General features: G+C 41.8%; 1 protein-coding gene across 1 annotated transcript in view; it reads right to left on the bottom strand.

Moving 5' to 3' along the window:
- npbwr2b (neuropeptides B/W receptor 2b) overlaps positions 1-13,556 on the bottom strand; it is a 133,368-nt gene extending 119,812 nt beyond the window's left edge. Inside the window, exon 1 of the mRNA XM_072277081.1 lies at positions 13,517-13,556. The gene's annotated coding sequence lies outside the window, so the exon portion shown is untranslated. The remainder of the gene's footprint in view (positions 1-13,516) is intronic.
- Positions 13,557-25,922: the final 12,366 nt, after the last annotated feature.

Genomic DNA, 25,922 nt, shown 5'->3' with positions numbered 1-25,922 from the left:
AATGTCATTCAGTATGAGTATTTCAGTAGTTCTTGATATTTTTCTTTCCATCCTAATGACACCATCTTCCAGTCCTTTTTATAGGTCTTTCAAAAGTATGAGCAGAAAAAGCAATATAATTTTATCACAGGTTTGTACACAATTCCTATTCACAACTACACTATAGATTAGTGGGTCATTTTCTCTAATATCTCACTTGTCAGTATATGTAATGACTCCTGAACTAATAGGCATTTAAAATGTATAGAACACTTTCGTATAAACCAAGAGCAATAAAGGAAACAACTGAAGACTTTAAATTGCTCAGTAATTCTTCTGAAGCGAACAAAAATCCAAGGAGATTGACGTAAGTATCTACATCTTGTTTCATCTAAGTAATTTGGCATTGCTAGGCATTAAGTAAGATATATAGCTGTAACAATCTAGAAAACACTTTACAGTATAGTCAGGAAACTACTGTGCCTCAGTCCCATTCCAACATAACAGCAACTGTGATGTGATTAGCATTACTTGTGTGGGTGTAAGATACTGCTTCATATCCACTTCAAATGTTACAGCTCTAGTCGTGGTGATGTTACATACATAAATGATAAGTGTGCAAATATCTTAAACGATCCATGACCTTTATTCAAAAATGTCAAAATAATTACTATACATACTTTGGCTTCACAAGTCTAAAGAAGTCGCATCTATTCACTTCAGAGCTTGCAAGATAAAAATCTCTCTCTCTCAAAAGGAATTAGTTAAATAGTACATCAAAGGATTATTTCGCATTTGAGGCAGGCTGCACACTGACTTACTTAAAATTATTCCCATAAGCATACTAAATATAGTTATCAAATTAAAAAATGGAAAAACATATTGATGCGTCACATTGAGCACTTGCGCTCCTGAACATTAATTAGATGACAGGAAGCCGGGGCTGAAAACCTCCTCCCCAGGACATGCTAACTATATTCATGAGACTTTTCTGGCCCAACCACGTCCCTAAGCTTTTAATCATGTTGTAAGCAACTGCAGCAATTTTAATGGGGATATGAAAGCCTTGCATGCATAAACTACTCTAAATTTATTGTGAATAGTTTATCTTTGCTGAATCTCTACTAAATATTGATAAATAAATCCCACTTAAGAGTCAGTCATATCTTCTGTTGCAACGAATTAGCGGAACCCAAACGCAGGACACAGGCACAGAGATTGAGTTAGGATGCAGATGCGGGCATGAGCATTGAACGGCAAACAGGAGGGACTGCAGGAAAGCAGGAGGCAGGAAGAAATTATCTTGACACAGAGACACAGAGAAAGGAAAGCAGCAGGCAAAACTTCTCTTAGCACGGAGAGACTGAGTTTCAGGTAAATCTCAGTACTGGAGCAAAACTTAGAACACACAATCCTAAGCGGCCGGGAAACGTTAATTACCACACTGGAAAAACCAATGAGCTGGCAACTAGTGGGTGAAAAGCTGGGGTTCTTATGTTGCAGGTCTTGATGAAAACCAGGTGTGCCGCCATCAAAGGAAATTAGGAGAAAATGGAGAATTAACGGTCAGATCCGCAGCACAATCAAAGGGAATTAGGAGAAAATGGGAAATTAACAGTTGGGACTGTGCATGACATCTACAGCAGTCAACAAAAAAATTAAATCCTTAAAGTCCTGTGATTTCAATATAGAATAACTTGGAATGTACTGCGAACATTTTAGAATTACTCTGTTGAATCTCTCCACATCCACTCTATTTAGACCTTTCAATATTTTATAGATTTCAATGAGATCCCCACCCCTTCATTCTTCTAAACTCCAGCAAGTACAGGCCCTTTAATTATTTATGGTTTTATTACTATTTAATTATTTATGGTGCAACTGTAACGAAAACCAATTTCCTCCGGGATCAATAAAGTATGACTATGACTATGAAATCTCTGTGTGAAATAATAAATTTTATTCTGAAGGTACAAATTCTGTAATAATTCTTAATGAAGTGTTTTTGTGAATTTTTGTTCAGCCACTATTTGCAAGAAAGAATGAGTCAACATTTATTGGACACATCAGTACTCAGCATTGCAGCCTCAGGCATTCCCAAACACTCATAATATAAATGGTGACAGAGGAGAGAAGAGAAAAAGAGTGATTGCTAATTTCACAGTAAGGCATTCCTCAAAACCTATTCTCTTCCCCCAAGGGAAATTGCAGGCGATTGTAATTAGTTATGACACATTAGGAAAGTTATCATTGAAATGTATAACATGTGGTAAGAATATCAGGAGAAAGTACTCCCTGGCTCATTACAACAGTATAATACATTGCAATTCAAATGTGTCAACAGCCAAGTCAGCTTAAGCCTGGAAGTGAAGTCTCAAGACTCCTTGGCGATGAAATACTCCATATGACCCTTACTGCAGCCCCTATTGTCTTGCTATCAACAATCAATTTCTACATCAACTATCTGATATATTCACTTGAATGCCTGGGTATAATTTCCTGACTCCAGCTCCAAAACATAGCTACCCTCTCCATGCTACTAAGGAAGTCCAGTATGCAAGGATTAATTTTTCTGTCTGCAGGTCAAGAGGCATCTACCATAAGACATGGGAACAGAATTAGGTCATTCAGTTATTTGAGGCTGCTCTGTCATTCCATCATGGCTGATTTATTATCTCTCTCAACCCCATTCTCCTGCCTTCTCCCTGTAGCCTTTGACATTCTTACTAATCAAGAACCTATTAAGGTCTGCTTTAAATATACTCAATGACTTGGCCTCCACAGCTGTCTGTGGCAATGAATTCCACAGATTCACTACCCACTGGCTAAATAAATTCTACTTCATCTCTGTTCTACAGGGACGTCCTTCTATTCTGAGGTTGTGCCATCTGTTCCTAGACTCCCCCAGTACAGGAAATACCCTCTCCACATCCACTCTATTTAGACCTTCCAATATTTTATAGATTTCAATGAGATCCCCACCCCCTCATTCTTCTAAACTCCAGCAAGTACAGGCCCAGAACCATCAATCTTGCCTCATACATTAAACCCTTTCAGTATTGGAATCATTCTCATGAATGTCTTCTGGACCTTCTCCAATGCCAGCACATCTTTTCCTAGATAAGGGGCCCAAAGCTGCTTACAATGCTCCACATGTGGTCTGACCAATGCCTTATAAAGCCTCAGCATTACATCCTTGCTTTCATATTCTAGTCCTCTCAAAATGAATGCTAAAATTGCATTTGCCTTCCACCGACTCAACTTACCAGTTAACCTTGAGGAAATCCTGCACAATAACTCCCAAGTCCCTTTGCAGCTCTATTTTCTGAATTGCCCAGTCAATGTATTTTTGCAAATGTGTTTCTGGTTTTCTTTGTCTGTTGGAGCCACATTTCTATTCTCCACTAATACTGGAATCTCCTTATAACCTCTGACACCATTCATTTTCTTTAGCATTCTCTACACCATTGTCATGCCAGTTTCCCTACCATTTGATAAGCAAGGTCCTCACGTAGCCACCCTTTTAGCATTCCTAATAACTCTCCTTGCTATCGTGCCTGGTATGGGAACTGTACTTCCCTCAATCGCAGGACCCTGCAGAGAGTGGTGTGGACAGCCCAGCATATCTGTAGATATGAACTTCCCAATATTCAGGACATTTACAAAGACAGGTGTGTAAAAAGGGTCCAAAGGATCACTGGGGACCCGAGTCACCCCAACCACAAACTGTTCCAGTTGCTACCATCTGGGAAGCAGTACTGCCGCATAAATGCCAGGACCTATAGGCTCCGGGACAGATTCTTTCACCAGGCCATCAGACTGATTATTTCATTCTGATACAATTGTATTTCTATGTTATATTGACTGTCCTTTTGTACCTACTATTTATTATAAATTACTATGAATTGCACATTGCACATTTAGACGGAGACATACCATAAAGATTGTTACTCCTCAACTAGACATGCCAACTAGTGGAGTGGTGCCATAGCAACAACCTGGCACTCAACGTCAGTAAGACGAAAGAGATGATTGTGGACTTCAGGAAGGGAAAGACAAAGAAACACATATCAATCCTCTAAGAGGGATCAGAAGTGGAGAGAGTGAGCAGCTTCAAGTTCCTGGGTGTCAAGATCTCTGAGGATCTAACCTGGTCCCAACATATCGATGCAGTTATAAAGAAGGCAAGACAGTGGCTATACTTAAAGAGGAGTTTGAAGAGATGTGGCATGTTAACAAATACATTCAAAAACTTCTGTAGTTGTGCCGTGGAGAGCATTCTGACAGGCTGCATCACTGTCTGGTATGGAGGGGCTACTGCACAGGACCGAAAGATGCTACAGAAGGTTGTAAATCTAGTCAGCTCCATCTTGGGCACTAGCCTACAAAGTAACCAGGACATCTTCAGGGAGCAGTGTCTCAGAAAGGCAGCATCCATTATTAAGGACGTCCAGCAACCAGGGCATGCCCTTTTCTCACTGTTACCTCAGGTAGGAGGTACAGAACCCTAAAGGCACACACATAGCGATTCAGGAACAGCTTCTTCCCCTCTGCCATACGATTCCTAAATGGACATTGAATTTTTAGACACTACCTCACTTTTTTTTAATAATCAGTATTTCTGTTTTTGCACATTTTTAAAATCTATTCATAGTCATAGTCATACTTTATTGATCCCGGGGGAAATTGGTTTTCGTTAGCAACTGTAACAGGCTGCATGCATAACCAGCGCATGCACGCTTATATATACTTATATATATATTCAATATACATAAGTGATTTACTTGTTTATTATTATTATTTTTTTATTTTATTTATTTATTATTTTTTTCTCTGTGCTAGATTATGTATTGCATTGAACTGCTGCTGCTAAGTTAACAAGTTTCACGTCACAAGCCAGTGATAATAAATCTGATTCTTATGTATATGAAGGATGTAAATAATAAAGTCAATTCAAGTCAATTGAGTTCTTTTTTTCTGAAAAGTCAGCAAAGCATTAACTTACATTTCAAATCAAATCAAACTCAAATCAACTTTAATTGTCATTCAAACCATACATGGATATGGCCGAATAATACACCTTTCCTCTGGAGTCAAGGTGCAAAAACATACACGCGCATTCAAAATAGTGAGAAGGAAAAAGAAAGAACATAGGCACATAAGAAAACATATTTTCTGTCCAAGACTCTACATGATAAGTCCCTCAAATTGAGGCTCCTGGCAGTCTAACCTGTAATTTCACCAATCCAACACTGGAGGGCAGCACCGATGGGAGAGGCCACCCAACCAAGCCTAGAGCCCACACTATAACAGAAGCCTGTGACTTGAGGCTTAGTCCTTGCTACGGCCTGGCCTGACCCGACTCCCTCGGCCCGACGGCCTGACCCGACCCGACTCCCTCAGACCGAGGGCCCGACCCGGCTCCCTCAGCCCGAGGGCCCGACCTGACTCCCTCGGCCCAACGGCCTGACCCACTCCCTCGGCCCGGCAGCCTGGCCCGACTCCCTCGGCCTGACGGCCTGACCCGACTCCCTCGGCCTGACGGCCTGGCCCGACTCCCTCGGCCCAAGGGCCTGACCCGACTCCCTCGGCATGACGGCCTGACCCCGACTCCCTCGGCCCGACGGCCTGACCCGACTCTCTCAGCCCGACAGCCTGACCTGGCAGCCTGACCCGACTCCCTCGGCCCGACAGCCTGACCCGGCAGCCTGACCTGACTCCCTCAGCCCAACAGCCCAACCCGACTCCTCAGCCCGGCAGCCTGACCCGACTCGCTCGGCCCAAGGGCCTGACCTGACTCCCTCGGCCCGATGGCCTGACCCGACTCCCTCGGCATGACGGCCTGACCTGACTCCCTCGGCCTTACAGTCTGACCTGATCCCTCAGCCCGACAACCTGACCCAACTTCCTTGGCCACATGGGATTCATTTGTCAGAACCATCGGCCAACTCTTACAACACCGCGACCAGCTACTCTAAACAATGAGCTGCGGTAGACCTACTGTACATGCAGTTATTGGGGTCAGGAATAGTCTTACTACAGTAAGTATCAAAACACATTTAACAAAGGAAAAAGCACCTTTGGTTGGCCCCCGAGAAGTTGCTGTGCATATACACCCTGCCTTCTTACAGGTAGATAAAATTTCAAAATATGTAATGTCCATCTCCAGTCTCTAATGGCCTCTGTACACCAACAACCTCTCCAAGACACCAAAGGAATAGTTTGACAGGCTGCTCCACACAGACCAGAAATTATACTCTGATAGTCATCTTTTATGATACCACTAAGAGACAATTGGTCAAGCGATTTATCACATTCAACAGTAAACCTTTCCAGTTTGCCTTCCTAAAACACCATATAGTACCAGAGCTCAAATTCTGACCCCTACACTATACAAGACTGGGAAATGATCACACCCCTTACAATCAGTCGTTATATCCCAGCTACTAAGTCCAGCAAGCAGAGCAGAGATAAGAGTCAACTCCAGACAAGAACGGCCGCCTTTGGTAATATCCACCCTTGTCTCTCTTCCATCTTTCAAACAAACTAACTCATATTCTTCCAGAAGTCACTCTACTGCTGTCCCATTAGGATGTGTAGTCTTCCAATATTACCCAATATGTGACTCAGCAAACCAGTTTGTGCATTCAAGACACAACAAAAATTAATTTTACCAGAATAAGTTCCCACCATTGCCCCAATCCTTCCTGACATGGATTTTAAAGTTCACAATTTTGATCGAATCCTGTGGATGTAATAATTCAATAGTTACATCTTCAATATTCTCTGGAGAAGGCAGAATGTTAAATGACAGATGTATTTGCAACCAAGTTTCTTGTATACAAATTACACTCAAGGAGCTCTAAAATCTAAAACATATGCTTTAAATTCCTGTCCATTGGCCAAGAGACTTCTTGCATTCCAATGAAGAACTGTAAGTTGATTGCAGAAGATTAATATGTAGCACTTTATGTACAATACTCCTCCACACCAGCCCATTCCCCGATCTCTTCTACCATTAGCCCGTTACCCAATCCCACTCCACCACCAGCCCATTCCCCAATCCCACTCCACCACCAGCCCATTCCCCAATCCCACTCCACCATCAGCCCATTCCCCGATCCCCTCCACCACCAGCCCATTCCCCGATCCCCTCCACCACCAGCACATTCCCTAATCCCCTCCACAACCAGCCCATTCCCTGATCCCCCTCCACCACCAGCCCATTCCCCAAACCCCTCCACCACCAGCACATTCCCTAATCCCCTCCACCATGAGTCGATTCCCCAATCCCCTCCACAACCAGCCCATTCCCTGATCCCCTCCACCACCAGCCCATTCCCCAAACCCCTCCACCACCAGCCCATTCCCCAATCCCCCTCCACCAGCCCATTCCCCAATCCCCTCCACCACCAGCCCATTCCCTAATCCCACTCCTCCACCAGCACATTCCCCAATCCCACTCCTCCACCACCAGCCCATTCCTCGATCCCCTCCTCCACCAGCCCATTCCCCGATCCCCTCCACCACCAGCCCATTCCCCAATCCCCTCCACCACCAGCCCATTCCCTCATCCCACTGCACCACCAGCCCATTCCCCAATCCCCTCCACCACCAGACTATTCCCCAGACTCTCTCCACCACCAGCCCATTCCCTGATCCCCTCCACCACTAGCCCATTCCCCGAACCCCCTCCACCACCAGCCCATTCCCTGATCCCCTCCACCACCAGCCCATTCCCCAAACCCCTCCACCACCAGCCCATTCCCCGAACCTCCCTTCACCACCAGCCCATTCCCCGATTTCCCTTTGACCACCAGCCCATTCCCCACCCCTTCCATCACCAGCCCCCTCCCCAATCCCCTTCATCACCAGCCCATTCCCTGATCCCCTCCACCACCAGCACATTCCCCAATCCCCTCCACTACCAGCCCAATCGCCAAGCCCCTTCTACCACCAGCCCATTCCCCATCCCTTCCATCACCAGCCCCCTCCCCAATCCCCTTCATCACCAGCCCATTCCCTGAGCCTCTCCACCACCAGCACATTCCCCAATCCCCTCCACTACCAGCCCAATCGCCAAGCCCCTTCTACCACCAGCCCATTCCCCAAACCCCTCCACCACCAGCACATTCCCCAATCCCCTCCACTACCAGCCCAATCGCCAAGCCCCTTCTACCACCAGCCCATTCCCCAAACCCCTCCACCACCAGCCCATTCCCTCATCCCACTGCACCACCAGCACATTCCCCAATCCCACTCCTCCACCACCAGCACATTCCCCAATCCCCTCCACTACCAGCCCAATCGCCAAGCCCCTTCTACCACCAGCCCAATCGCCAAGCCCCTTCTACCACCAGCCCATTCCCCCTTTTATTTTCCAAACCTTTTTTCCAATGGACTTTGTGTACCTGTCCTGCAGTATTCCCACTAATCTCAACTACCTTAATGCTGCGTCCACCACAGTTCTGAGTCAATCAGATTTTTCCCCACCTGTACTGTTTCATTAACCACAGCACACAAAAATGCAAGAAAATATATATTTTTTAGAATCAATAACTCAGTAGATGCATCAGCACTCACACTCCCTGCCTGCACAACCTCACTCCATGGTATTCCTGCGACAGGAATCCTTGACAAGAATGACTTGCACCCAGATGTTGGAGTAATTGTGGGAAGGATTGAGACATGGTTTCAAACTGGGTCGAGAATCTGAGCACAGAACAACCAACAGACGAAATCCCGAGTCGGCTTACGATTAAGCACCGAACCTCCGGTCAGATGCTCCTTAAATGCTCAATCTTAGGTGTCTGAAACATGTTTGCCAATTAGTGGGACTGTCCTGAATCGTAAAAGAGGCCATGCCAGTTATCCATTGTCCAGAGAGTTTGAGCATTTAAACCTCTGAAGCTGGTGTGGATGGGTGGGTGAAGTAACAGGACCCCTCCCCTATTGCCAACTCCTGACAGCCCTGACTGCTCAGAGAGATAATGATAATGAGGGCTATATCCAAGATATCTCTTTCAGGCACCCAGCACCTCTCCTCTGGTCTGCATCCTTCTCAGTCCACAGGATATTGCCCAACACCTTGAACAATACATGAGTCCACGAATCTTCTCACAGTGAAAACCTGCTCCCAATCAGGAAACTAGAGTCCCACTTATGCTCTGCCAGATGATCGAGACAGATGGACTGGTCAATGAGAACATCTAAGTTCTCTGCTGGCTCTCCCAAAGCGAGGGTATTCGTCAGTTTATCTCAAGAGTCCGTGGCCAAGGTCTCCCCATTAAAAGCTCGTGCAGAATAGTGCATGTCCTCTATCTGAAGCCCTGCACATCAGATGTAGAGGAATCAAATCTCGCAGCTTCAGCATAAGAAATATTGTGCATTGTCCTCACCTTCTGAATTTCCTGAGCCTTTTATTAAAACTGGAAAACCTAATTTAGCTGCACTGTGAGCACCCCCACAGGTGCAGCTTCTTGCCTCAGCGCCAACTTCACAATTCTCACAATCATGTTCACCTCCACATTTCGCACATCGCAATTCCCCCCCACCACCCCTTCAAGAAGCAGCAACATGTCCCACTCATTGGCACTTGAAACACCACAACGGTGGAGGGTCATACATTCTGACAGAATAACTAATCCAGCCTAAATAAGCTTTAGATGGTAGCAATTCATTAAAAAAACACAACAGAACTGACAAACTATCACATTTTCCCTTCTCTCCAAGTCTTTAATCTCTTAGCTAAAACTCCATTACCCCCAATATCTTCCATAGATACACACAAAGGTACTCCTGAAATAACACTCTGAACCTTTGTTCCCCCCACTACCAATTTACTCACAATTTTACTCCCATCCAGTCTTCATTTTCAGTATTTTCTCCTGTTGTTTTAAATCAGCACATGTAATCAACACCCTACCTTTGATTAGACATATTGCTGACTTTACTTTTACCAAAAATCCTTCTGAATAGCCTTTGTCAATCTAACTAGATTAAGATATTTATGAGACTTGGATATGAAAATGGCCTTTACCTTGAAGTCGAAGTCATCTTCCATCCCAGTCCCAATACCCTCCACCAGGTGACCCTCCTCATCTGAACCTGTTCCCCCGACTCATTTTCCTTTTATTTCTTGCCAGATTCCACTCCATACCATCACTTAACTCCCCATCTGAACGTCATGCCAATAGGTCTCCTCAGTCACAGTATAGGTGAAGCAAACTACTAGCAGACTCTTCCGGCCAAAACTTTTGCCTCCAAACAAGCATTCCCCATCTTCCCAACAAACAGATCTGTTGTGAACTGTGCATTAAGTGTCAGGGATACGTGGTTAACAATGTATTGATAGCAGGAACACTCACGTATTGTCTTTCAATGGAACAGAATTAGTCAGTTCCATCATGGGTACTAGCCTTCATAGTATCCAAGACATCTTCAAGGAGTGGTTCCTCAGAAAAGCAGTGTCCATTATTATGGACCCCCACCACCCAGGACATGCCCTCTTCTTACTGTTACCATCAGGAGGGAGGTAAAGAAGCCTGAAGGCACACACTCAGCGATTCAGGAACAGCTTCTTCCTTCTGCTATCCAATTCCTAAATGGACATTGAACCCATGAACACTGCCTCACTACTTTTTTTTAAATCATTTCTGTTTTTGTACTGTTTTCAAATAAACATATATATACTTGCTGTGGTTTGTTTGTTTGTTTGTTTATTTATTTATTTACTTACTTACTTACCAGTATTACATTGGACTACTACCGTTAAATTAACAAATTTCACGACATATGTTGGTGATACTAAACCTAATTCTGATTCTGATTCTGAGAATCAGAATGCTCCACAAAATGCCGGACGCAGTCAGCAGGCCAGGCAGCATTTATGGAAAAGAGTTAAAAGTCGACGTTTCAGGCTGAGGCCCTTCATCGGGACTGAGTTCCTCCAGCATTTTGTGTGTGTTGCTTTGGATTTCAAGCATCTGCAGATTTTCTCATGTTCAGAACGTTCTACAGCCATGGTTGGTTTCACTAGCCACAAAGTACCAACTGGAAGTTAAATTCTGTACAGGTTTTATTTCCTAGAGACTGGCTCTCATTTTGGTTGACCCATAATTGTGCTATCCAGCACTGCTCCCTTTCCAAATAATGCTCCCTAACAACCACTTTTCAGAATATCTTATTTTGAAAACCCTCCCACTATTCCTACCTACATTTAAAATACATTTTGAAGAGCTCTTGGATCTAGTACAGTTTGAAATTAGTGAAGTTTCCTTTTTTCTTTCCCTCCCTGTCTTAACTTTAGATGATGCTCCCATACTGCATCAGGGAGAAACTTTCTGGATAGTTCCATTAATCCTTATAATACAGGCTGGCATTATTTTGCCAGTTTATTTTGCTGTGGCTCACTCCATCATAAGATTGCCCGTGGTCATTTAGCAATAACAGTGAGACACCCAAAATCTGGCTGGAATTTATTCCAAAAGTGAGAGATGGAGTGCAAGGCATTGTCATCCATGATAAAAAAGACCATAGTGAAGTGTTTTGATCATACAGTATTCTGCTTTGTGCATCCTGAATATCATCTTCTAACAGTCATTTTAAGGTATCTCACTTAACATAAGATGTCAAATAAATGATCATGAGTGTACTTGTTTCTTTAAAAGATTTAAAGGCAAACCTGTTCACCATTGGATATAATTTCAGGTTGTTAACTGTATTCATTCCTTGATATATTAAATGCAACCATTGAACAATTGTTTCAAAAATTTAGAAATAGTTTTTAGCATTCAGCATTCTGTAATCTCAAAGAGAAAAATACATTTCCTAAAGTGCAAGAGTGCTCATTTTCTAAAGCAACAATGATGAACTCCTTGTATTAAATGTGACAGCTAGAAGCTTCCTATTTTGCATAGAAACATAGAAACATAGAAAATAGGTGCAGGAGTAGGCCATTCGGCCCTTCGAGCCTGCACCGCCATTTATTATGATCATGGCTGATCATCCAACTCAGAACCCCGCCCCAGCCTTCCCTCCATACCCCCTGACCCCCGTAGCCACAAGGGCTATATCTAACTCCCTCTTAAATATAGCCAATGAACTGGCCTCAACTGTTTCCTGTGGCAGAGAATTCCACAGATTCACCACTCTCTGTGTGAAGAAGTTTTTCCTAATCTAGGTCCTAAAAGGCTTCCCCTCTATCCTCAAACTGTGACCCCTCGTTCTGGACTTCCCCAACATCGGGAACAATCTTCCTGCATCTAGCCTGTCCAATCCCTTTAGGATCTTATACGTTTCAATCAGATCCCCCCTCAATCTTCTAAATTCCAATGAGTACAAGCCCAGTTCATCCAGTCTTTCTTCATATGAAAGTCCTGCCATCCCAGGAATCAATCTGGTGAGCCTTCTTTGTACTCCCTCTATGGCAAGGATGTCTTTCCTCAGATTAGGGGACCAAAACTGCACACAATACTCCAGGTGTGGTCTCACCAAGGCCTTGTACAACTGCAGTAGTACCTCCCTGCTCCTGTACTCGAATCCTCTCGCTATAAATGCCAGCATACCATTTGCCTTTTTCACCGCCTGCTGTACCTGCATGCCCACTTTCAATGACTGGTGTATAATGACACCCAGGTCTCGTTGCACCTCCCCTTTTCCTAATCGGCCACCATTCAGATAATAATCTGTTTTCCTATTTTTGCCACCAAAGTGGATAACTTCACGCATTCTATACAGGAAATAAATATTTATTTATGACAAGCGTGATGTATCAAATTCTTTTTTTAATTGCTCTGGTCCAAACCACAGAACAGATGCAGAACTGTAATATTAAAGACTGTTAAATTAAAGTAATTTGTGTAGATTTTCAAATCTCCTTTATCGCCTTAGACTCAACTCATCCTATTTTGGATCCAAAGTATTCCCATGAATTTGGCATGTTGTCCACCTACTTGCTAAATATTACTTACTTAATAAAAGAAAGCTAACACCATGGTTTCCATTTGTGAGTGATTACCATACTGGGTTTTAACTGTTTGCAATTTTTCGATCACAAAGGCCATTGCCCTTCCAAAGCACACACCTCTAGTCCATGCCCCCAATATTTCATCTGTTTCTTCACTCTTGTCCCAGCTTTCTTAACTCAATCTTTTAATTAATGTTAAAACACAAAGAAATGTGCCACGAATTGTTTTGCTCACTTTCAGCATAAAATATAAAAGACAAAATGTTAAAATATTTTCTACTGCAAAATTGGAAGCTTTGGTGATACTTCGTTCTAATTAGGCTTCGCAACTTAAGAACATACTTAGATAAAAATAAGAGAAATAAGCCATTTAGCCTTTCAAGCTTTCTCTGCAATTCAATATGTCCACCTCAATACCATAACAGTGTCCTCTCCTGATATGTCTTACTTCCTCTAAAACCCAGAAGTCTATCAATCTCTACAGCTGAGTGGGATAGAGAAATCAAAGATTCACTACCCCAAAGTGACATTTTATTTTCTCATTTGAATTCTTAATCACCTACCTCTTACCTTAAGACTGTGACTCCTAGTTCTGGTTTTCTCAGCAAATGGTGAAACCCTTCCATATTTTGGAGCTCCCTTAAAATTTTATATGTTTCTGTGAGGATTTATACCATTCCTAAAGAATAAAGACAGCTGAGTCAATCACTTGTACATGAACATTAGCAAAGCCAGACTGGAATCAAAAGATCACTAATCCTGTAGGAAGGACTACCTAAGAAGAAGAAAGATACCATTCCAATACAATATTTTTACTCTTCTGAGTTAGAGAATAGCTTTCTGTAGGGATTTGTAGAAGGCCAATGCAGTAAAAAGAAAGTATAAGAATTACATCAGTATAAAATTTAGTATAAGAATTGCTAACAGATGATAGGGAGATTTGAAATACAAATTTACATAAATAATACTCAAATCTTTTCTATATTTACTGATGATAGAAACAGCTTTAGGAAAATATCAAACTATTCAGAATCAGAATCAAGTTTAATATCACTGGCATATGTTGTGAAATTTGTTAACTTTGCGGCAGCAGTACAATGCAAAACATAATAATGTAGAAAAAACTGATTTACAGTAAGTTTACAGGTGTATATTAAATAGTTAAATTAAGATTAGTGGTGCAAAAACAGAAATATAAAAGAAGTAGTGAGGTAGTGTTCATGGGTTCAATACCCATTTAGAAATCAAAAGGCAGATGGGAAAATGCTGTTCTTGAATCGCTGAATTTTATAAATATTTTGAGCTAATATTTTGAATAGTTTGATTAATCAAATGCCAGCATTGTAAAATACCAAATGCCTTTCTAACCTGGATCATTTTGTAACATTTGTCTTCTATAAGATCGAACTGGTAACATGAATTTAATAGACATCTGATTGTTTACCAAGGTAAGCTTGTTTCAAACATTAGTAAACATTGTTATACAATAATTTAAATTTGTTCTACATTGCTTGTGTTAGAATGGTATTTCAATAACTAGAGGAACAATTACCTTTGTAAAATTTGCTTCATGAAAAAGGACCTAGTGCTTTCCCAGCATCTATGACGAATAAACTCATCGCAGGCTTCTAGCCGGGTAAAAGTATTGAAACACCGGTTAAAACAATACCTGTACCCTGCAGGAAACGGAGAAGAATGTATTTGTTTTATTTGATGAATTTTGACAATTTTCCCTTACTGATTTTCAAAAAACTACAAAATTTCATTGAGATGTTCTTCAATCTGCTTAAAATAGCAATTAAAATCAGCGACCAAATGTCTATTTGAAAATAGGATAGAAATGTGTATAAAAAACGAATGATAAAGTCTTGCTGTCAGATCAATAAATTATGATACAGCAGATAAAATAACTTTCATCAGATTTTCATTTTGTGACAAAATGTTCAGCAATTTCACCACTTATATTCATCATGAATGTTCAGAGCTACTTTCTGTAATTGTTGTGTGTCATCGCACATTATCCCTTAAAATATACTGAAGAAAACACATGCTGTTCTCCATCCTGATATTTGTCTCCAATAGCTTTACTGACTCAGTCTCCTGCAGAATTCCAATTACTCATGCAATAGGTTTGAATGAGCTCCTCTTTTCCTGAGTTCTCTTTATAGCAAGACACTATCTTGATCACAGTGGCCTAAAGTGACTAGTTCTTTATTTCAAACATAAACTTTATTCATAAAAATATATATATACACATACAAGTACCAAACAAAACAGTGTACAAGGTGGTTTAGACCATAAGATATAGGAGTAGAATTAGGTCATTTGTCCACTGAGTCTACTCCACTCTTTCATCATGGCTGATCTAATTGTCCTCTCAGCCCGAGTCTCCTGCCTTCTCCTCATATCCCTTCATGACCTGACCAATCAAGAATCTTTCAACTTCTGACTTGGCCTCCACAGCAAAGAGTTCCAGAGATTCACCACTCTCTGACTAATAAAGAAATCCCTCCTCATCTCCCTTCTCAAAGGACCCCCTCTACTCTGAGGCTGTGTCCTCTGGTCTTAGACTCTCCCACCACAGGAAACATCCTCTTTACATCCAGTCTATCAAGGCCTTTCACCATTCCATAGGTTTCAATTAAAACACCCTTCATTCTTCTGAATTCTAGTGAATACAGGCCCAGATCCATCAAATGCTCTTCAGATGACAAGCCATTCATCCTAGAACCATTTTCATGAACTTCCTTTAAACCCGCTCCAGTTTCAGCACATCCTTTCTATGACAAGGGGCACAAAGCTGCTCACAATACTATAACCTCAGTTTTTTGAATTTTCTCTCCATTTAGAAAACTGTCTACCCTTTCATTTCTTCTACCAAAGTGCATGACCACACAATTCCTGACATTGCATTCCATCTGCCACTTTTTGCCATTCTCCTAATCTGTCTAAGTCCTTCTGTAGCCTCTCTACTTCCTCAAAACTACCTGGCCCTCCACTTATCTTCATATCAACTGCAAAGTTTGCAACAAAGCCATTGAATTCATCATCCAAATCTATGACATATTAAAAAATAAATAAAGCATCCATTAGTCTTGCGAGACCATGGATCTGCACCTGGAAAGTCTTCACTCTCCAGGGTGCAGGCCTGGGCAAGGTTGTATGGAAGACTGGCAGTTGCCCATGCTGCAAGTCTCCCCTCTCCACGACACCGATGTTGTCCAAGGGAAGGGCAAGGGCCAATACAGCTTGGCACCAGTGTCATCGCAGAGCAATGTGTCGTTACGTGCCTTGCTCAAGGACACAACATGCTGCCTTGGCTGGGGCTCGATCTCGTGACCTTCAGGTCGCTAGTCGAATGCCTTAACCACTTGGCCACGTACCCACAATGACATATACTGTAAGATAAAAAGAATTGGTCCCAACACAGACCCCTGTAGAACAGCACTAGTCATCGGCAACCAGTCAGAAAGGGTTTCCTTTATTCCTACTCTTTGCTGCCGACCAATCAGCCACTGCTTTACCCATGCTAGAATGTTTCCTGTAATACCATGAGCTCATAGCTTTTTACACAGCCTCATATGTGGTATCTTGTCAAATGTCTTCTGAAAATCTAAGTACACAACATCAACAGATTCTCCTTTGTCTATCCTGCTTGTTATTTCTTCAAAAATTTCCAACAGATTTGTCAGGACAGATTTTCCCTTGAAGAAACCATGATGACGATGGCCTATTTTATCATATGCCTTCAAATGTCCTAAGACCTCATCCTTAATATTCGACTTCAACATCTTCCCAACCACTGAGGTCAGACTGACTGGCCTACAGTCTACTTTCTTCTGCCTCTCTCCTCTTTTTGAACAATGGAGTCATATTTGAAATATTCCCATCTTCTGGAAACATTCCAGAATCTAGTGATTCTTGAAAGATCAATTCTAATGCCTTCACAGTCCCTTCAGCCAAATCTTCAGACATAGGAGCAGAATTAGGCCATTCAGTCTATTGAGTCTGCTCTGCCATTCCATCATGGCTGATCCTGCACACACTCAACCCCATACATTGGCCTTCTTGCCGTATCCTTTGATGCCTTGACCAATTAGGAAACTATCAATTTCTGCTTTAAATATACCCACAGACTTGGCCTCCACTGCAGTCTGTGGCAGAGCATTCCACAGATTCACTACTCTCTGGCTAAAAAAAAAATCCTCCTTACCTACTTTCTAAAAAGTTGTCCCTCAATTTTGAGGCTGTGTCCTCTATTTTAAATACCCTCACCATAGGAAACATCCTCTCCACATCTACCTCATCTAGCCCTTTCAACATTCAGTAGTTTTCAACATTCAGTAGTTTTCATTGAGATCCCCCTGCATTCTTCTAAATTCCAGTGAGTACAGGCCCAAAGGTGCCAGACGCTCCCTATATGTTAACTGCTTCATTCTGGGAATCATCCTCTTAAATCTCCTTTGGATTCTCTCCAATGACAACACATCCTTTCTGAGATATGGGGCCCAAAGCTGTTGACCATATTCCAAGTGCAGCCTGACTAGTGTATTATAAAGCATCAGCATTATCTCCTTGCGTTTATATTCTATTCCCCTTGAAATAAATACCAACATTGCATTTGCCTTCTTTACCACAGACTCAACCTGTAAATTAACCTTCTGGGAGTCTTGCACAAGGAATCCAAAAGTCCCTCTGCACCTCTGATGTTTGAACCTTCTCCCCATTTAGATAACAGTCTGCACTATTGCTCCTTATACCAAACTGCACTATCATACCATTCCCAACACTGTTTTCCATTTGCCAGTATTTGCCTATTCTTCCAGTTTCTGCTACAATCACATTGCTTTCTCAGCACTACCTATCCCTCCTCCTATCTTTGTATCATCTGCAAACTGCCTCAAAGCCATTAATTCCATTATCCAAACCACTGACAAACAACGTGAAAAGTAGCTATCCCAATACTGACTCCTGAGGAACACCAGTAGTCATTGGCAACCAACCTGAAAAGGCCCCTTTTATTCCCACTCGTTGCCTTCTGCCTGTCAGCCATTCCTCTGTCCATGCCAGTACCTTTCCAATAACATCATAGAATTCTATCTTGTTAAGCAGCCTCATGGATGGCACCTTTTCAAATGCTTTCTGAAAATCCAATTTAATGACATCCACTGCCTCTCCTTTGTCCACCCTGCCAGTTACTTCCTTGAAGAACTCTAACAGATATGTCAGGCAAGATTTCCCTTTACAGAGACTGTGCTGACTTTGACTTATTTTAACATTAGTCTCCAAGTAACCTGAAACCTCATCCTTAATGATAGTCTCCAAAAGTTTCCCGACTACTGAGATTAGGCTAACTGGCCTATGATTTCCTTTTTTTTTGCCTTCCTTTCTTCTTAAAGAGTGGAGTGACATTTGCAATCTTCCAGTCCTCCAGAGCCATGCCAGAATCAAGTGATTCTTGAAAGATTATGACCAATGCTTTTGTTACCTCTTCAGCAAACTCTCTCAGGATTCTGGGATGTAGTGCCTCTAGTCCAGGTGACTTTTCCACCTTAAGGCCTTTGAATGTGCCTGCACTTTTTTCTTTGTAGTAGTAATGGCACTCACTCCTGCTCCCTGACACTCACGGACCTCCGGCACACTGCGACTGTCTTCCACAGTGAAGACTGATGCAAAGTACCCATTAAGTTCATCTGCCATTTCTTTGTCCCCCATTACTGCCTCTCCAGTGTCATTTTCCAATGGCCCAGTATCAACTCTCACCTCCCTTTTACTCTTAATATAACTGAAAAAAACTTCTAATATCCTGCTTTATATTACTGGCTAGTTTGCTCTCATATTTCATCTTTTCCCTTCTTATAGTTTTTTAGTTGCCATTTGTTGGATTTTACAAGCTTCCCGATCAACCAACTCCCCACTCAGTTTTGCTAATATATGCCTTTTCCTTGCTATTTACGCAGTCCTTAACTTTCCTTGTCAGTCACATTTCCTTACCCCTGCCATTTGAGAACTTCTTCTTCTGTGGGACATATCTATCCTGTGCCTTGTGAATTATTCCCAGAAATCTCAGCCACCTTTGTTCTGCCATCATCCCCTCCAGTATCCTTATTCAATCCATCTGGCCAAGCTCCTCTCTCATATCTCTGTAACTCCCTTTATTCCATTGTGATACTCATACATGTAACTTATGCTTTTCCCTCTCAAATTGCAGTATAAATTCAATCATATTATGATCACTCTCTCCTAAAGGTTCCTTTACCTTAAGCTCCCTAATAAGATCTGTGTTATTACACAACACCCAATCTAAGATAACCTTTACCCGAGAAGGCTTGAGCACAATCTGCTCTAAAAAGCCATCTCATAAACATTCAACAAATTCCCTCTCTTGCTTTCCATCACCAACCTGATTTTCCCAATCCCTTTGCATATTGAAGTCCCCCATTACAATTATGATGTTACCCTTATTACATACTTTATCCAGCTTCCCTTGCAATTTCAGCCCTGCATCTTGACTACTATTTGAGGCCTATATATGATTCCCATAATATTTTTTTTTACCCTTGCAGTATCTTAACTCCACCCACAAAGATTCAACATTCTCTGACCCTATGTCACCTCTTTCTAAAGACGTAATTCCATTTCTTACCAATAGAGCCACACCACTGCCTATAATTCCTGCCTGTCCTTCTGATACGAAGTATATCCTTTGATGTTAAGCTCCAAACTATGACCTTCTTTCAACCATGACTCAGTGATGCCCCCAACATCATACTGACTAATCTCTAATGACGCCACAAGTTCATCCATCCTATTCCGAACGCTATGCGCATTTAAATACAGAACCTTCAGTTCTGCATTCTTCACCCTTTTGAATTTTGCCTCTGTGGTACAATTTAACTCTTTGCTCGGTCTGCATTTGTATGCAGTCATTGGCTTGTCCTTCCTTACATTCATGTTACACCCATCATTTCCTGTTGGTTCATCCTCAGCTCTATCATACTTCTTCCCATCCCCCTGCCGTATTAGTTTAAACCGCTCTCAATAGCTTTGGTAAACCTGCCCCTGGGGTGTACACCATCTGAGTCCAGTAACTTATCTACCTTCAGACCTTCCAGTTTTCCAAGGACCTTCTCTCTAGAAATAGTAATTCCACACACTTCATGACCCTTCTCATTCACGGTTTACATACACAATGGTGTTCAGTCAATCAGTTAACCAATCTGTTATTTATAACTATCTGAGATTCTGGCCTAGAGATGCCTAAAATTATGTAAAATCTTCCTCATATGTTCAGATAGGCTCCAGTTTTTAGCATCATATATATTTTTTATGGGTGAATATGTTTTTCAAACTTTCTGATCAAAGTCTTCAGATATTGCTAGGTAAGTCTCGGTGTAAGAAGCCAACAAGATGAGTGACTTCTCTTTTAGCAGATGGGAGAACAGGAAGCCCTCCAGATACATATTTAGGAGGCAGACTGAAAAAGTAACAGTGTAGAACAATGAATGGATTGTTACTAATAATAGAGACGAGTGCAGGTGCAAGAGGCTGTCCTCACTTTCAGATGCCTACCTGTAACAGTCACTAATGAACTTAAGTGTAGGAATCACAGAGACTTCAGCAATTCAAACAAAACAAAAGATTTATTTCAGAAATTACCCAAAAAAAACAGACAAACTCAGACAAACTGTACAGAATCCTGAAGAGCTGAAATCACTGATGATACACAGAAGAATTTGGTCAGAGTTTCACCAGACACGAGCCACAATGACTGGGGAAACAGCAGCTGGCATGCCCTCCTGAGATACATCCTGGAACATCTTGGAATTCAGCACCAATCAGCCAATCCAGGTGAACAGACAAATCCCCAAAGACAACAACTACAATACAAAACTTTGAAAATACTGTGCTAATTAAATTGTCCCCAATTGAATAAAAGTGATAAATACAAGGAGAGACTAACAATCCCCATGATACCTGCAAAACAAAATGAAAAACCAGAGCTAGTCCAAGGACGAACAATTAGACATAAAAGGTAAACAGTCCAAGAAACACTGCATGCCCATGAGGCGACATCGAGAAAATACAACCACAAGCTAACTGAAAAAAATCTCTTCTTTTTCTTTTAAAAATGACTCCTGATTGTGACACTACTGGTGCAAATGGAATTTAAGAAAGGGTGTGCCAGCATTTCAGAGAATACAGAGAGGATTTGCACGACTATTTATTTATTTATTGAGATATAACACGGGATAGGCCCTTCCAGCCCTTCGGGCCAGGCCATGCAACAATTCCCTAATTTAACCCCTGGCCTAATCACAGGAAAATTTATAATAACCAATTACCTGACCAACCAGTGCATTTTTGGACTGTGTGAGGAAACCGGAGCACCGAAAGGAAACCCACACGGTCGCAGGGAGAATGTACAAACTCCTTACAAACAGTGGCTGTATCCTGGGATTTAAAGTATTAATGCATGAGGAGCATTTCATGGTTCTTGGCCTGTACTAACTGGAGTTGGGGTGTTCTTTGACCTACCAAATATTGAAAGGGCTCAACATAGTTAATGTGTAGAGGCCTACACATTATGTTTCCAATATGTTTCCAATACTGGAAGAGTCTAAAACCAGAGCCTCAGAATAGAAGGGAGTCTCTCTAGAACAGAGGTGAGGAGTAATTTCTTTAGAGGGTGGTTAATCTGTAGAATTCAATGCCAGAGACACTGTGGGGACCAAGTCACTTGGGTATACTTAAAGTGGAGGTTGAGAGGTCTTTGATAGAATGGACATCAAGGTTAAAGAAAGAACTCAAAGAATGGGGTTAAGAGGGAAAATAAATCAGCCATGATTGAATAGCAGTGCAGACAAAATGAACCAAATGGCCTAATTCTGATTCTATGTCTCATAGTCTGAATGATTTACCAGATTCATACATGGCTAGTTCTCCAAACTCCCACCTACCATAATTATCTGCACCCTAATTTACTTCTCATAGCAATTCAGAATGAATTTTCATTTGGATCCAAAGTTTCATGGTTAAATTTATACTACACATACATCAATCAAAAACTTTCAGTCTAGGTGACTGTGCATTATCTACAATTAAAATGTCCATAGATGTCCTTGTGAAATTTTAGAAAGTCTGAACTACAAAGTTTGTTGATTACACAGTAACTTTATTTTAAATTAACATCCATAGTTTCAAATCTCTGCTTGCATTTCTCAGCCACATCTTTGGCTATCACTGTCCTACTTCCAGAAGTTCTTTCACTGAATAGCTATTACTCTCTACCTGTCTTCCTGGCTCTGAGAAGTTACTCAAACTCTATGCTTTCGATTATCTGCTCTGATATCCTCTTGTTTTGGCTCACTTCTTTGCTAAAGTTCTGCATTGTGCTATGGGATAGTTAGCTATGATAAAGATGCAACATAAATGCAAATTATAAGTGAGGGGAAGTCTGTAGATCCTGGAAATCCAAATCAACACACACAAAATACTTGAGGGACTCAGCAGGTCAGGCAGCATCTATGGAAATAAATAAACTATCACCATTTTGAGCTGAGATCCTTCTTCTGGACTGAAAAGGAAGCGGGAAGTCACCAGGAGGAGGGAAGGAGGCTAGCTGGAAGGTGATAGGTGAAGCCAGGTGGGTGTGAAAGCTAAAGGGCTGGAGAAGAAGATATCTGATAAGAAAGGAGAGTGGACTGTAGGTGAAAGGGAAGGTGGAGAGACCCCAAGGGAAGTGATAGACAGGTGAGAAGAGGTAAAAGGCCAGAGTGGAAAATAGAAGAGAGGGAAGGAAAACATTTTTTTTGCTGGAAGGAGAATTTGATATTCATGCCATCAGATTGGAGGCTACCCAGATGGAAAATAAGGTTTTTCTCCTCCACTTTGAGGGTGGCTTCATACAAGTGGAGGCCATGGACCGACATGTCAGTACGGGAATGAGAATCTGAATTAAAATGGTTGGCCACCAATAAGTTCTGCTTTTGGCAGATGGAGCGCAGGTGCTCAATGAAGGGATCACCCAATTTACTACAGGTCTCACCAATGTAGAGGAAGCTGCATCAGGAGCACCAAACACAATGAACGACCCCAGCAGATTTGCAGGTGAAGTGTTGCTCCACCTGGAGGAACTTTTTGGGGCCCTGAATGAAGGTGAGGGAGCAGGTGAATGGACAGGTGTAGAACTTGGGCTGCTTCCAGGCATAAGTGCAGGAGAGCGATTAGTAGGGAGGGATGAATATATTTTTGTACAAGAGAATCCTGGAGGGAGCAATCCCTGCAGCGGAGAAGGATGGGGAGCTAAAGATATGTTTGGTGGAAGGATCCCTTTGGTGATAGCCAAAGTTGTGGAGGACGATGTGTTGGATACAGAGGCTCATGTGGTGGTAGGTAAGAAGAACTCAATCACTGCTAAGGTGGTGGGAAGATGGGGTGAGCGTGGATCTTCGGGAAATAGAGGAGATGCAGCTGAGGGCAATATCAATGGTGGAGGAAGGGAAGCCTTGTTCTTTGAAGAAGGATGACATGGAAATGAAAGCTACACCCTGGGAGCAGCTGCAGCACAGGCAAAAGAACAGAGAAATGAAAGTAGCATTTTTACAGGAGATAGGGTGGCAAGAGGTACAGTCAAGGTAACTGTGGGAATCAGTAGGTTGATTAAAAAAAAAGGTCAATTGACAAGTTTGTCTCCAGAAATGTCATAAATCATTGAGGTCATAAATGCAAGTTATTCTGTTTGTCTTATTTTTAATCCCATTTTTCATGCTCCCTCTTCCCAAAGAATTGACTTAGCCAAGTCAAGGGCAGCCCAATCATGCTGATATCCAGAGAAGAAAATTGTTGTCCTATTTCAAGAAGAAATTACTTCACCCAAAGACTGGCAATTTTTTAGAGAGCTGTACAAAAAAGGGCAGGAGCGGGCTACATTAAAGGGATTAATTGATTTCTGCAGGAAATGACTCTGAGGTACAAGATCAGGTATGATCTTATTGAACAGTCGAGGGAGAAACTTCTTATGTTCGTAACTTCACCATCAACGTCATGGAGGTCTGCATTAACTAGAATCTCGATTAAAGTAACTTGGCTGCAAGAACATGCCAGGGGCTAGTTCTACTAAAGCAAGTAATGCATCCCTTGATACACTAAAGCATTTCCATCATCTCAGGCACAAGTCAGGAATTCTACCTAGTTGCCTAAGTGAATATATCTCCAAAAACAACTACAAAGCTCAATACTTCAGTAAACAAAACTGCCTGCCTGATTGATGCTCTTTTTACCAAGCTGTGGTTCATTTATTGCTTCATGGCACCTTTCTGCCTGCAATCTACACCATTTACAAAATGATTCATGTACAGAAGAGTTGGACTCTTGACCTGCTGCTTTCATTTGTTTTACATTCAAACCAGTTTGCATTTTTAAAGGGAGTTCAGAACAACATTTCTAACTTATTCTGGTATTGACAGACAGACAAACCAAAATGCAGAATCCATAGAATTTGAATATAATCTGCATTTGGGTCAGGCAATTTCATGGCATTAACTTAATGCAGATAGCTGCTGGAAGATACCATTCCGTTCTTATCATTTTGATTCAAATTAAGCATAATCTGGTCAGAATTTTAGAGCTCTGGTAGTGTTATAGAGAATGGCTTAGAGGAAAAGGAGAAAAAAGATTTCTCTCTTAAGACCATAAGACATAGGAGCAGAATTAGGCCATCTGGCCCATTGAGTCTGCTCTGCCTTTCAATCACGGCTGATCCTTTTTTTCTCCTCCTCAACCCCAGTTCCCAGCCTTCTTCCCGTAGCCTTTGATGCCATGTCCAATCAAGAACCTATCAATCTCTGCCTTAAATATACCCAACCACCTGGCCTCCACAGCTGCATATGGCAACAAATTCCACAAATTCACTACCCTTTGGCTAAATAAATTTCTCCGCATCTCTGTTTTGAAAGGGTACCCTTCTATCCTGAGGGTGTGCCCTCTTGTCCTAGACTCTCCCACCACGGGAAACATCCTTTCCACATCTACTCTGTCTCACCCTTTCAACCTTCAAAAGGTTTCAATGAGATTCCCCCTCATTCTTCTGAATTCCAACAAGTACAGACCCAGAGCCATCCTCATATGATAATCCTTTCATTCCTGGAATCATCCTTGTGAACCTCCTCTGGACCCTCTCCAATGCCAGCATATCTTCTAAGATGAGGGGCCCAAACCTGTTCACAATACTTAAGATGAGGCCTCATCAGTGCCTTATAAAGCCTCAGCATCACATCTCTGCTCTTGTATTCGAGACCTCTTGAAATGAATGCTAACATGGCATTTGCCTTCCTGACCGCTGACTCGACCTGCAAGTTAATCTTTAGGACCTTCTGCACAAGGGCTCCCAGGTCCCTTTGCATCTCAGATTTTTGGATTTCTCCCCATTTAGAAAATAGTCCTCACATTTATTTCTACTGCAAAGTGCATGACCATGCATTTTCTTAAGTGACATTGTGGGCCAAGCACATTAAAAAAAATTCCAATGGTCTCTGATGACAATCTGCAATAGGACTACATCTATAAGTGGCAATAGGAATGACCAAAATGACTCCATAGATATGAATTTTTGATCCAATCTGACTGCGGCCTATGAAGAAAAATAGGAAGCACTGCACTTGGAACAATGTTAATTAAATACATTGTGGGTTCTTTATAATAACCATGCAGCTTTTTCAAGTATAGTTATTGTTATAACACTGAAGAAAGGGACGTCTTAATGTACACTTCAATTTCATAGTACAGTGGATACCAATAAAATGGGACACATTGGGATCAGAACATTGCGACTCAATTAAGAGACTGCCCCAATTAGTCAAAGTTTCATGGTAATATTTAAAACGTATAAAAAACTACTATTTAACTGACTAACAATTTATGTATATAAATGAAGTACAGAACAAATTAGAATATTACCAATGCCCCACAGTACTAT

This window comes from Mobula birostris, chromosome 2 (genome assembly GCF_030028105.1).
Source record: "Mobula birostris isolate sMobBir1 chromosome 2, sMobBir1.hap1, whole genome shotgun sequence".
NCBI classification, from domain to species: domain Eukaryota; kingdom Metazoa; phylum Chordata; class Chondrichthyes; order Myliobatiformes; family Myliobatidae; genus Mobula; species Mobula birostris.
This window is presented reverse-complemented; position numbering and strand designations above follow the sequence as displayed.